Source organism: Drosophila serrata, unplaced genomic scaffold (genome assembly GCF_035046125.1).
Source record: "Drosophila serrata isolate PLE 108 unplaced genomic scaffold, ASM3504612v1 contig_241, whole genome shotgun sequence".
NCBI lineage: Eukaryota > Metazoa > Arthropoda > Insecta > Diptera > Drosophilidae > Drosophila > Drosophila serrata.
The window spans coordinates 542,208-556,633 of NW_028257139.1; the positions used below are offsets into that span (position 1 = coordinate 542,208).

General features: G+C 37.7%; 1 protein-coding gene across 2 annotated transcripts in view; it reads left to right on the forward strand.

The window, feature by feature from the left end:
- Hs6st (heparan sulfate 6-O-sulfotransferase) overlaps nt 1-14,426 on the forward strand; it is an 84,418-nt gene that overhangs the window by 41,629 nt on the left and 28,363 nt on the right. Inside the window, exon 1 of one of the 2 annotated variants that reach the window (XM_086831696.1) lies at nt 8,118-8,242. The exons of the other annotated variant lie outside the window; for it this stretch is intronic. The gene's annotated coding sequence lies outside the window, so the exon portion shown is untranslated. Of the gene's footprint in view, nt 1-8,117; nt 8,243-14,426 lie in introns of those variants that run through there. 2 annotated transcript variants of the gene reach the window in all.

Consider the following 14,426-nt stretch of genomic DNA (forward strand, 5'->3'; position numbering starts at 1 on the left):
ATCACTAATTTAACTACCTTTCATAAGCCACACCTTTCTGTACGTGTGCTCTTTTTATTTTTACAAAAAAAAGAGAGGAAATAAAATACCAATTTGCATAATTATAATTAATGGCCTATGTATGTTCAACATATGTCTGCTCAAATATTAACCATAAATCATTATAATCATTAAATTAAATTATTAAATAATGTAAGTCATGCAACAACTACAACGAATTTAAGTATTCTATAGACAGGAAAAGGGCGTAGAGTTGCCAAGCCAGCCAAGGGACAAGTGCCACTAGAATAATGTGTCAATAATGTGCGATTATATCGACTACAATCAGCCAAGTCCTTGGCCCAACCCTTAAGACCCTTTACGTCAGTCATCCCTCCGACATATTGCCGATAGAAAAAAAAGCGAGGAGTGCGAGCAAATTGTGTGAAGTTAATAAAATATAAAGAGAAGGCAAACTGCTTCTTATGTAGGGGCTCAATGGTGAAGTGCCTCAACTTTGCCCTTTTTATTTCTTCTACTTTCTGCCGCTGCTCATTTTATATTTTTCATATCCCTGAAAGTCACGTATTTATTTTTATTTCATTTTTTCCTGCGTCGTTGTTTTTTTGCAAGGGCTAACGGAAAAAATCAATTGCGCGCAAATTGAGTAAATGTCATTTAGACTTCCGGCGCCCCGTTTTCCCTCCTCCGTCTCATAAAGCCGGCTAAAGAACATAAGCAAACGATTGTCAAACATAAACGCACACACTCGCAAATGCCTGCCGCAAAGTATGCGACAATGTGGCATGTGGCATGATCCCGCCATTGCATAAATATGTAAGTTGACAATTTTCAAGGCACTAAATGAATGTACGCGTGTATGTTAGGGTGGACCGGAGTCGTATGCTAATTTGGGACTCAAACATAGAACTAAAAAGTTACAATTCAGCATTTTTGATATTTTTATTGAACTTCAAATGGTTTTTAAAATTAATTATTTAAACTCGTTACCCAAATACAAGGTACCAATGATGTTATAACTATTGAAACAAAATATCTCAAAACCTTTAAAAATATCCTATACTAAGTTTTAAATAAGTTTGTATAAGAATTCTCTGGAAATTTATATATAATTGAATGATAGAAAAGGGACTTTCTTGGCAATAATGTTGCAGATTTCTATTTGCCTTTCGTTAGCACTTACTTTATGTACATACATAGTAAGTATCAAATAGGGATGATGATGTTTTTTCTTCATAACACTTTAGTTTTAGGACTTGTACTTCAATTAAAATTGAACTTAAATAAATATAAGATGTGCCAATCATCATTAAAAACCCAGGTATCCTAATCAAGCACTGGGTATTATTGCTTTTTGTTTTAAAAAATTGTATACTAAATATAAATAATGAAAATCCAATATTTATTTATCCAATATAACATGTTGAATAACCTTGAATATATTTTCTAAAATTTTTTTTGATATTAAAACTTTTCGTACTTATATAAAGATTTTTTTAAGAACGCAAAAAATCATAAATCAAGATTTTGGATTTTTTGTCGGTCGAAGAACTCATTTTAACCTTATTCTTCTTGTTCGTTTTCAAGGAGATATATAGTTACTTGTTTCCAAACATTGTTTCTGAGGCACACCCTAATCCTGCCGTGTATGCGTAACCACTTTAAACACAATCTAATGTCAACAGGACAGACAGACACTGAGAGACTCCTTTAGGAGGCAGGCACTATGCACTATGTCGTTTCTTTGGCCCGGCTTATAAATGTGGTTTAGCTTCCATCTGGGTTTGTCCTGAGTGCTGTGGACCTCGATGTCTGCGTGATTGTGTGTACTGAGGCAGTGGGAAGTCTGCGGCTGGTTTCGTCCTCGTATCAATAAAGCCGTTAGTCGAGTGGCTCTCTCCATACTCCTCGTTGACTTTATTGGATTATCAGGCAAATTTTTTGTAGTATTCCTTCGGCCTGAACTCCCGCCGTAGCATATTGAATATCCCCTTGAACCAAAAATGTCCTTTCTTTGGCAATGAGTTTGTTGAAGCATATTTATTTTGAATTGATATGGGATTCAGGGGTGGATAACGGCTGAAAAGCATACATATGTATATTTAAAGAGCAAATTGAGAAAGTTTGAAGCACGCATAATAGACAAATGGCCGCCGAGCACTTCACGTATGCTGAAACATATTGATTTCATTGGCTGGCTTTGGTAATGGCAAAAAAAACTTTGCTTCAAGAAAAAATTATGACATTTAAGCTGGATTTAAATGAATGAATTTAGGATAAAGGAATGGAAAGAGATATCTTAAAGAAAATGTATATGGAATCTGATGTATCAACTAGGGATTTCAAGGAATATATATGAGTCTCAGAAATCGAATATATGATGAATAAATTCAAAAATATTTGTTTACATATTTTGAAAAACCTTTTTAATTGATTCTAAATTGATAGCAATTATTGTTGCCTCATAAATCTCTGAATATTTGTGAAAGCAATTTATATTTACTTTCAAAAAGTACATAACTTTAATCCCAAAAGGTTTCCTTGGCCCTGCGAATCAATCTCCCCGATTGAATGTTTTTAGAGCATTGAAAGCGTTTTCCAAAGCAGGACTCAACTCTACTCGGAATATTTTTAATTCCCTTTCCCTCCTGACGGCTGCCAGGAATGCCAGTTGACGCACAGCTGCGCTTTACTTTTCTAAGCATGAGTTGGTATAAAAGTTTTTTAAAAACTAGACAAAATAGAGAGAAAAAAAAGGGAGAACAAGCTCACATTTCGGACAGATTCACACGTACACTTGGGTAAATACCGACAAACCCATGACAACTAGGTCTTCTGAGGGGCGACACGAAGGATAACGCTTAGTTTTAATTGTTGGGCTGAACAAGTGCTGGCAATGCCAACTGGGAAAAATCTACCAATGAGATGTGGCTCCAGTGAGAGGACCAGACTTTGCTTAACCCACATGGGAGGAAATCAACTCGAGTTGCATTTTAATTTGCACACCATTTTCTCAGAGCTCCATACGGCACAGCCCTGGGAAATAAATAAATAAGACTCGAGAGAACTAGAACTAAAGCAAATACTTTCGGCAGCTTCTTCGTGTATGTGCTTGCTGGACGCGGAGAACTCAATTTGCCAGCAGAGCAAATTCGTTAGGACTCAGGTGCTGGTGCATTGCGGGAAAGGCGGGGCAGAGAACGAGGCAGTCGTGCTAAATCGGTGGAAAAACAAGCGCCAGGAAGCGAACAGCATGCAAATCAGTTCCAGCGTGCAGCAAAAAGGTGTAACGGCAGCAGAGAGAAAAATAAAAGAAAGAAAATCAAACGAAATCGCCAATCGAAGTTTGGGTAATCGAACAGTTGAGTCTTGATGGCGGGGAAGAAGGTATAAAGGATAAAGGATACACGTGCGCTTTGCTTCAGCTCAGTAAATGCCAGAGATTCTAACTTTCAGGAAGAATAGCATTCAACTGCAGCTGGAAAATTCCTTAACCATCATTTAATTTAAATGATTTTCCAAAAGGAACAATGAACTTGACGGAAAAGTAGGAAAGAGCATTTGTAAAGGATATATTTTCCATTGAAAAGATATAACGAAAAGACATATAAAAGTATTAGAACAAAGTATTTAGTTAGTTTAAAACAGTTTTCTACAGTTGACCAGAATTTTATCAAAATAGTTTTTGAGAGAAAGAAACTATTTTCATTTTGTATAATAAACATATATCTTTAAAACTATTTCATTAAGTTCATTCATTTAATTCTTTGAATCGATATTTATCGATATTTTTTGTTGACAATTGTATCGGTAAATCTAAGTTGAAAAAACTTATAAATAAGTCTATAATTGTCTGTTTTTTCAACTTTGATTTGTCGATAAAATTGTCATCTTATTTCGGAAATAAAAATAATAAGATTAATAAACCTGCATACTCTATTCAAAATTAAAAAAAAAAACAAGAAAGGAAGCTATCTTCGGCACGCCGAAGTTTATATACCCTTGCAGATAGAACTTCTATGAATAGGAATCCATACAATATAAATTATATATATTTGTGTTAAAAAAAACAATGAAGTAATACCTGCTTTCGTTTCATTCACCTATACATATTATATTTGCAGTTTTACATTCACTGATTTGCATTTTTCCTCCACATCAAACGATTGTTTGTATGGCACGTATATAATATAGTCGTCCGATTTTTATGAAATTTGCCACAAAGTTTAAGACTTATATAAAATGGCTATACCTCAAATTTGATGAAAATCAGCTGAAAACTGAAAAAGTTATAAATTTAATTGTATTAATTTCACAATCGTTCCTATGGGAGCTATATAATATAGTAGTCCATTTTCATAAAATTCTATGCAAAATTAAAGAGTATTGCAAAATGGCTATATCTCAAATTTGATCCAATTTTATTGAAAACTGAAAAAGTTAAAAATTTTTTTGTAAAAATTTTCCGATCATTCCTATGGCAGCTATATGATAAAGTCGTCCAATCCGGCCCGTTCCGACATATATACGAGTGAGAGTATTTAGAAGGCTAACTACCAAGTTTCATTTAGATAGCTTCAAAACTGAGAGACTAGTTTGCGTAGAAACGGACAGACGGACAGAAGAACAGACGGACAGACGGACAGACGGACAGACGGACAGACAGACAGACAGACAGACGGACATGGCTAGATCAATTCGGCTGTTGATCCTGATCAAGAATATATATACTTTATATAGTCGGAGGTGCCTCCTTCACTGCGTTGCAAACTTCTGACTGAAATTATAATACCCTGCAAGGGTATAACAAAAATAGTAAAGATAATAATTGTTAATTTTTGACCATTTTAGCGATGTAACCCCTTATAAAATTGGTACATTTCCCTTTTTTTGCTATAGATTGCTACATTGATTCGCCTCTTGGTTCTGATCAAGACTATATATGATTTATAGGGACAGAAATAACTAATTCTCAACGTTACCAGCTTCTGAATAAAATTAAAATACCCACCAAATGTAAAATATAGATACTATTATTTTAGATGTTATTTTTAACACCCTTTAAAAATCTGCATCCCTCACTCCTCATCTATAATAAATGCCACAAAACTCTGCTCTGGCCATAAACCTTCCCGAGGGGCCATAAACCGAGTGAAGTGAATGCAAATAGCGCAGGTTGGCGCAATAAATTTGAAACGTTTTCGGGCTGCAGTTTGACTTTCTGCAGTTTGCCATTTATTTGTGCTAACAATTTTGTCGTTGCCCATTTCCCCGCCCCTCGTTTCGCTCTTAACTCCACACACACATATGTATTTATATATATACATATATTCATTTTTTCTTTTTGGGCATTTTCCATGACAATTTGCTGCTCAATTGAACTCGCACGGATTGCAGGGGGGGAATCCCCTGTCTCCTGCTGCATCTTGCGCACTTTGTCACCGGCTGCTGCTTTTACTGCTTCTGCTGCTCGTTCACCTGTCCCGCTACCCTGTTTTGCATAAGTTTGACAGGTATCTCTATGTGTGCCTGTGCCGCTAACGAAGTCATTCAGCGTTTGTGTCATGGGCGTGGTGGAGGTGCAGGGCTGGCAGGGATGCTGGTGGTGGGATGCCCACCACGTTGCAGCTGCAACTTGGCCGAAAAAGCGCGTCACGAAGTTGCTTTCATTATGTTGCCACTCTGCCACGTCGATGTGGCATGTGTGTGTGTGTGCGTCGACCTGTGCTCCGAATACTCTTTGAGAGGCTCTTTAAGTTTTAACCAAATTACATTTTCTTTTTAATTAATGAATAAAAAGCTTCTTTAATATTCTTACTGTTGTATAGTTGATTTATTTTGTCCTTTTTAGTCATTTTAAATAGTTGAGGCTTTTTAAGTTACTAGTTAGGTAATTATAAATAAAAGAAAACCCTTTGGAAAATGTTTCAGTTGAAATCAACAAGGCAAAGCTTTAGATTATTTTCAATCCTTTTGTTTATAATGTTACAGAAAGGGCATTATCCGCTTTGGTGTTGATCTCCTGCCCTACTTTTTGGACGTTCTTTGGGTACTATTTTGTGGGCATTGCAACTGTCGGGTTGCTGTCAGGTGAAACGCAAAGGAGGCGTGGCTGGAGGGGGCAGGTGTTGTGGCTGCGGCTGCGGCACTGCCTGTCCGCTCTGATTTATGTTGCCAATCAGGCATTTTGCTTGCGGTTGCACTCTGGACCCGGAACCCGGTACCCTATACCCTATACCTGGTACTCTGTGCACTCCGCGTTGATTTGTTTCCCAAACGCAGCGTAAACAAGGTTGCAAATGGATTTTGTGCGACGCCCTCAAAGTTTATGAGCTTCACTTGGTTGTACATCATGCCACTGCTGTTTCCGGGCTAAGCAGCTTAGCGAATCAAATGAGCCAAGTTGGGAGTCGTTTGGGAGTTTCTCCTCAAGAGAGATTATCTCGATTTGAGCAGGCTGCCTGCCGATTTCATGCTGGCATCATTAGGAGAATGCATTTGCCCCGGCTGCTCATCCGATAATGGCAAATATATAGCCTACTCTTCGGGATATATTGCTCAACGGACTGAGCCCTCTGCTACCTATAAAATATTAAATGCATTTGCAAGCACGCAGATATCCACTGAGAGAGAGAGAAGGAACCAATGGAACAGGGGAACGAAGGAAATCCAAGTCGAGCCCCATAATTCAACGTTTGAGTCAAGATACTTGCCAAGTTATCTAAATGCTAGCAGGAGCAATCTTCTCCACCTCTCTGTTTTCTGGCAACTGGGCCAAAATATATATTTTTACTTGGCTTGCCACCCAATTTTGTTCCTTTTTCTCAGCTTTGGTTTTAGTCCTTGGTCCTTAGCAAAGATTGAACAGGAGAAACGAAATACCCAAGTAAGGGGAATTATAACCTTTTTGGTGGACATTTTAAAGCAAACTTCTAATACATAAATATTAACAAAATTCTGGTCGAGGATTTATCCCTATTTTCCGTATCCTTGTGATTAAGCTCGATGTATGTACATAAATGGGCTCGCATCTGTCACGTTTACTCGCATGGCCGCACGTGTGATGAATACTTGGCAATTAGGGACCCCGGAGGAGTCCCTGTTGACATAACCAGGAAGAAATCATTTAGGAAACGTTCTTGTCAATTCCGGCTCTGGCGTTTGATGCCAGTTTTGGAGGGGGCCAAAATATACTCGTACGTATATAAATATTTTATTTATTTACTCTCCTGATTTCGGTCGTCGGCTACGTGCTGCAAATGCCTAAAATACTGTTCAGAGATAAATTTTGTGCATTTTATTTTATTTTTTTTCTAGGAAATTGGTTGACATATGTATGTGGACATATATGATTGATCACTTATTCTTGGGCTAAGAGAAATAGTCTTTTTCTAGTTATTATTGTTGTTGCGAAAATTTATTAAACCAAGAGTCAGAATATGAATACTCTATTATTACATTTTAAATAGGAATTGAAATATGTTTTGTTAAGGTAAAATCTTTTTGTTAATAAATATATGTTAGGGAAGTTATCATAACTTTTTACACAAATTAAATCTATATTTAATTAATTTATATTTTATTTAAAATTATTATGGTGTGTTGTTAATGCTCAGATCCATTTAAAGTTAAATGAAAATGTTTAGATTTTAATTTTTGCAGCTATGTTTTACTATTAATTATTTTTTGACAATATTTTTGCTGATCTGATCTAAAGATCTTTTTTTAAAAAAATCAGTGGGTGTTTTTGTATACATCTTAAGTTCTAGTGAAGGAAGTAAACCTTATCGTTCCTTTTTTTTAAGACTGATCAAACTGTAAACTTTGCTTGGGTATGTTGAAGTTTGTAACAGAATTCTGACTTGGAAATTTTAGGTGCAATGCCGGCATGAATTATGCTCTATATTAGTTTTTTTTGTCATAATAAATCGAGATTTGATATATGTACATATGTACATTAAATCAGACGACTAAGAACCTAGAGTAAGAAAAAAAGGACAATATTCCTAGTTAACAAATAAATATTATTTTGTTTTATTATTATCTTCAAATTTCCCTTTCTTTGTATAATAATCTTGTTACGGATTTTCAACCAATCTTTTCCCCTTCTCTTGCAGGTGAGCAACATACATAGTTTCTTGAGTAAATAAGCTTGCGTTACCTTCTCATGCGAGTGCTTAAAAATATGTTTGGCCAAAAGAAACAAAAAATAGACTGAGGAATTTAAGGATACATTTTGCGGGTGAGTTATCCACTCCAGCGGAGTGTGGTTTTTAGGGAGGGGGATGCTGAGCACTGCAGCACGCAGTTGTAAATTGTCGGATAATTTAATTTGTGGTTAAACGCAAGTTAGACGCATGTAGGACCCCAGACAGTGACATGGCTCCGTGACTGGTGAACGAACGAACGGGGTGAAAAGGGTGTGAAAATCAAGAAGTTGTCCTGGCAACGGGTAATTGGGGAATAGAAATAATGCCAAGCCAAAGGAAACCAGAAACAGAAAACGCACGAGGGAAGCTGCTTGAAATCCAAAATCCCTCCGGGAGGTGCCATAGGAGAGTAGAGGAATGGAGGATTTCCCCTGATCCACTTGCCAATCCTCCATATATATATATACATATAGTATATATCTGTGTGTTTTTGTGTGTCTCTGTGCAGTTGTTGTTTTTGCACCCCGTCGCTTTAGTTGCTTTTTATGAATTTTGTATTTGTGCGAGTAAATTCCCTTTGGTCCGTGCCACATGACGTATGAGTAATGGCTTTAGCCTGCCATGCTTTTGTCTCGCACTGTCGGCATTTCAGTTGCTGCCACCGCCGCCGCCGCTGTTCTTGTTTATTCTGCGGTCGCATTTACCACCATCACTTCTCCATCCCAATCCCCACAATCCCCACAATCCCCATCTCAGTCCCTGTCCCTATCCCTGTCCGCAATCGCACATATGCACATGGATTGTATCCGAAACTAAAGAACATATATCTGTTTCTGTGCTGCTTTTGTTTCTGGTGTTGCTACTGGCATTTTCCACCGCCCAGTCGCTTTCCTCCTGCATTGTCAAATTGGTTTGTTTAAATTGAATACTTTGTTGCGTTTTGTTAAACGAATAAAGGATTGTTTCCCAAAGGTAACGCCCATGTATAAAACACTGAATTTTTGTTCAATTTCATCTGTGGAAAAACAAATAAAACAAATATGCCACAATGAGGTTTAAAAACCGATCAGAGGGTTAAATTGATTTTTATATTTTGAGCTTCTGTTTAAAAAATATAAAACGAAATCCATAGTGATTTTCATCGTTTGCTTTTGCCAATCGATTAATATATGATATCATGTTGTTTGGGGAAAATACTACACAAAAAAGTATTACATTATAACTGGGGAACAAGAACCCACAAAAGAGTTTTATTTTGTAACATTTATATCTTGCCTCACCTCATCGACATCGTTATGTTTCTCCTAATGAACCTTTCAACACAATTCAGAGATTTCGCTCCCATTCATCATTTTCCCGGATTGGGAACCGAAGGATTTCTTTGGTTTTGCGGGGCTAAATAAACACGAAAGGCATGCACTTGGGACTTAATCTGCCGCATAATTCAAAAGCCTCTGCATCATGGCCTGACAGGCCAAAAACCAGCGAAACCAGAACCCACAGACCGTCGAAAAAAAGCGATGAGGGGAAAAGGGGGGAGGTGGGAAGAAAACCCTGTGAAAAGGGAAAGAAACTTTCCTTCAAGGCAGAAAAGTTTTCTACCCGCTTAGCTGTTTCACTCGTCCCACTTTTTGCTCTTGGTAACTTCATATTTATATAATAACTTTATGTTTATGTTGTAGATTTTCGTCCTTTTTCCCTCTACTATACCCCCTCCCGGCGAATGAGTGGGGGGAAATTTACAATAACAGCGATCCTGAAACACTTCCAAAAGCCGGGCCGGGAAGGGATAGCAAGCCAAGGACAAAGACTAAAACAGCAAACAATGTGCAAAAACACACATACTGTAGCAATAACAAAAGGCGCGTTGGCGTCTAAAGTTGATTTCTTAATGTCTTCCAAGCATCTACTGTGTTTGTCTTGATGAAGAAAATGGCAGAGCCCAGCGATGATACACCCACAATGCCATACCCGGGCACAGTGAACAATTTCTGTATGAATTGTGGCAATCCGGGTCGAAGGACCAAAATGTAAAAGAAATTACATTACTTGAGTTTCTCTGATAAACTGATTTTATTTTGAAATATTTATAATTATATTTAATTAAACAATTTTAAAATGTTTAATTTAATATCTATATTCAATAGATATTACTTCAAAGTATTCAGTAATTTCTGTTATATATTACAGTTTGCTTTTTCTTTTATAAAATTAATAGCTTCGCTCTGTGTACTCACAGCTCTGCCATGTGAGTGAGCCAAGTCAAAAGATGTTGCCCAAGGCAATTTACACTGAAGTTGTTTATTTTAAAACACTTGCCAAGGCGAAAAACGCGCTCAGCCAATATTGTGCGAGTCAATGCAGGAGCAGTAGCAGGAGCAGGTCCTGTCTATATCCTTTCGACATTTTTACAGCGGAAGCGCAAATGTGCATTATTTGATATGACTTCTTCTGCTTCAGCTTCTTTTTCTGGTTGTTTGTTGCTCTTTTGTACAACTTCAATGCACACACACACACATACACACACTCGACTGGATTGGCTGGAAGCAAAAGATTCCTTCTTTGACAATTGGCAAAGGGTCCTTGAAGACAGCCAAAGAGAAATCAGTACTCTTCTGGTATGTGAAAAGTAATTTAATTCCATTTCCTTGACCACAAAGAATGCTCACCAAGACGATATGGAAAATGAATGAAAAATTGACCAACCAAGAGAGGCCAGATTACGCAGGAAACTTTTGAACAAAAACTAAGTCAATATTGATCACAAAAGGAATCAATTTCGACTTCACTGAGCTTCTTAAATTAAATTGATTAAAGTTTCATAACGACTGCCAGAGATTTTTAGTTTTAGTTTACTGCTCAACGAAAAATTGCCTTTCAATTTGAAAATTTAATAACCCTTGGCATTTTCTACTTCGTTAAACTGCAAAAAGGGCGAATTACTTTCGTTTACCTTTTGGGGCCAAAGGGAAAGTTTACTCAGCTTAAACTTGCTTTTTTTGCTCATTTTATTATCATATTTATTAATTTCCTAGAGATTTTTCAACAATACCAAGTCAATATATAATGCAATTCAGATTTTTCTCCCCAACAAGTTTTCAAACTTATTTTTTCTTTATCCTTCAGCATAAATTTGTCTTGCTGTTACAGTTGTGAAACTTTGGCTGCATTTGACAGACTTTTTGAAAATTTCGGCGTGAAGCTCACAACCCACAATCTCTACTCATTTATTGTTGCTGGAAAAAAAGAGAGTGTGAGTGGGTTCTAAAGGCTTCATTCAACCGCAGGCGCTGATATTCAAAAGCGCAAGAAACTTTCATTATTTTTTTTCTGGGGAACGAAAAATGTGAAGCCCACCTTTTGTTTGGCCAAAAAAGTTTTCAAGTGCCAAATAACGAAAAACTAGTACAAAAAAAAGCCTTCAAAAATTCCGAAACTTGCGGGCAGAAACTCAATATTCAAAGAGCTGAAAAAAAAGGGAAACACGAAACCCAAAATTGAGAGAAAAATATTTTCAGGAACTGAACTGAACTTTTCGGCCATGCCATGTTTCTGGGATGGTAAATTAAATTTTAATAAACTGAAATCGCTTTTTGTTTGTAGGCGTGCGGCAATGTTACGCATACGCCGTGTAAGCCGCCTTGTGGTAAATTTTAATTGGCTTGTCGCAAGTTGTTTTTCCCACTCTGCGCCACCGTTTGATTTTGATTTCAACGCCTGCCGCTCCATGATTAAAAACTTTACATAGTTTCGCGTTGGGTTCCCGCTTTCCGGGCTTTTGTTTTTTCCCCCCAACATATTTGTTTTCGGTATTATTGCCAGAACTTTTGTATGCCCGCGGAGAGAGAAACTTGGCTTCAAATTGGCTAAAACCAAGGGGAAAGTTGGGAGCCCGTTCTCGTCGTCGTTCGTCGGTTGTCATGACAGGGATTTTATATAAGAATAGTTGGGCCATAGTCAGTCGACGGTATCCCAGGTAAAAGTTTAGGATTTTAATTAGTTTCGGTCGTCGCTCAGTGCCAAAGCAATTTGTTAGATAAGGGTTACTTTACTCTTGCTCGCTTTAATTTAGGGCCCACCGTCGTCTGGCTCATCATTTAATATTGCTCGGGGTATTGTCTGACTTTGTGCTGTTTGTGGTTAAAGAACTAATTGCTCAACATCCCCATGGAGCTCATGGAGCAGAGATTTCTACTTAATACAAGTTGCAGAAAGAGTTAATCAAATCATTTCTCTCCTCGGATGGGCCCTTTTTGCTGATTGCATCTACCTGACATTATTTGCATAATCAATTAATCCATAGATTGCCACTAATGAACTTGCTCTTAATTACCCAACCGTACAGTCAATGTGTTTGCTAATGAATTTCGGATACTTCAAAAGAGCCATTTATATTATGCCATTTCTCTCTCGAAATTACACATGCTAACAACCAGAGTAGGCATTTATTATCGTTAATTAATCATCTGGCCAGCAGGATCCCTATTTTAATTACATTTATTCACATCACCATCTAAGCCTCTCTCCTGAAAACCTTTTTAATATGTGTCACAGACGCGACGCCTTTGGGTTTCCATTAATTTGTTGCCGTTGTTCTGTATTCCCCAGGCTTATTATGATGACTTTTCATTGGCTTCTTCACACATGGCAAGCATTTCCCTCGTCTGTTTTTATTTATTGGATTTGGGACTTGCTGATGCTGCTCAAGCTGAATTGGGATTTCCTTTCCTTTCCTTTTTTTGCGCCCTATTTGCTTTTCGTACTGTTTTGCCAGGAACAGCAGCAGCAGCAGTGTGTATAATTAAGTTTGGCTCTTGATATATATTCTTCCACCTGTCTCCCATCGGACTGCCATCAGTCACTTCTTATGCAAATGTTGTTGGCCAGCATCCTGGGCCCTCTCACATACGTGGGGGGAAACTTTACGAAAAAGAAATGCGAAATTCGACGGTAGAATACCCTATAAAATCGTTACAGAAAGAGCTTTCTAGAGGTTTACTAAATACCAAGAAAATATGTATAATATATACATTTGATTGAAATATTAATAGACCGAGGGTACTACAAATTTTATGAAAAAGATGCTTGCTTCAGCTACCTTCATCAAGTGTAGTTTCTACCCCATTTTCCCTGCATAAAAGCTAAAAGAAAAAGAAAAATAGTAATAAAACTAAGAAACTTTAGGCAAAATAACTTATTGCGGGAAGATTTACCGACACAGGTTATACAAATACAATACCCTTCGTGCCCAGGAATAAATAGCTCTTGCTTTCTTATTCAAAATGGTTCCCCTTCGGGAAGTTCCTTGCCACTGCATAAGGGCAAAAATAAATGTCGAAAAACTGAGACGTGGGGTCACGTGCGTGAAAAGTTGTGTGTGTTTGTCTGACGGCGATGGCAGTCTCCGGTGGCGGTCTCCGCGGTGGAAACTCCCCCAGTTCCCACCATATATTCAAATGCATATTGATTCTGCGGTCCATCAGCTGTCACTGCTCCTCGACCGACCCTGGGCTCCGTGTTTACAAGTGCCGCAATCATGATATGCATCAGCAAACGAGGCACCAGCCATGCGTCCACCTGATGGCACCAGCCACCAAAAGACAAGGACTCGTTACAAGGGGAAAAGGAGGACCAACGCCAGGATCAGGACCCATACAACATACACATCTAGATACTAGGGGAGGCCAAAGCTAAACATATCCCCAGCCAAGTAGACAAAAGCTGGAAAAATTTGCATACTTCCCCCCTGGTTGTTTCTCTCCCGTTTCTCGTCTCGTTTTGCACTTTCCAGGTCCTTGCCTTTCTCCTTGCCTTACCCCAAATTGCGGGCCATTTTGAACCTAAATGGTAAATAGACCTTTCGGTTTGATAATGACAACCAATACATGCTAAGGCCACAGGAAATCAAAGCAGGGACCAAGTCTCTGACACATCCTAAAGTTTTCAGCAGAGATTGTTGAGTGTAGTGACTTGAAATTTAAATTCAGGTTTTCTGACGCCTGAAAATGATTTCAAAAATAATAAAACTTGCATGCCTTGTTTGATTTTTCTTTATTTCTTATTTGTTTTTATTTGAGACAGCCTCACCGGAGAGACAAATATTTAAAGAACATTTTCAGATTACGATTGCTTTCAAGTTTGGTCAGAATTCTTGTATATCTTGAAACGAAAATGATTTTAAATTGTTTATTAAACAACCCCAACATTTCCCCATTATCAACTTTAGCATCATTAATTTCCTGCTTGAATTCCCTCAATAGATTTTCTCCCCCCTTT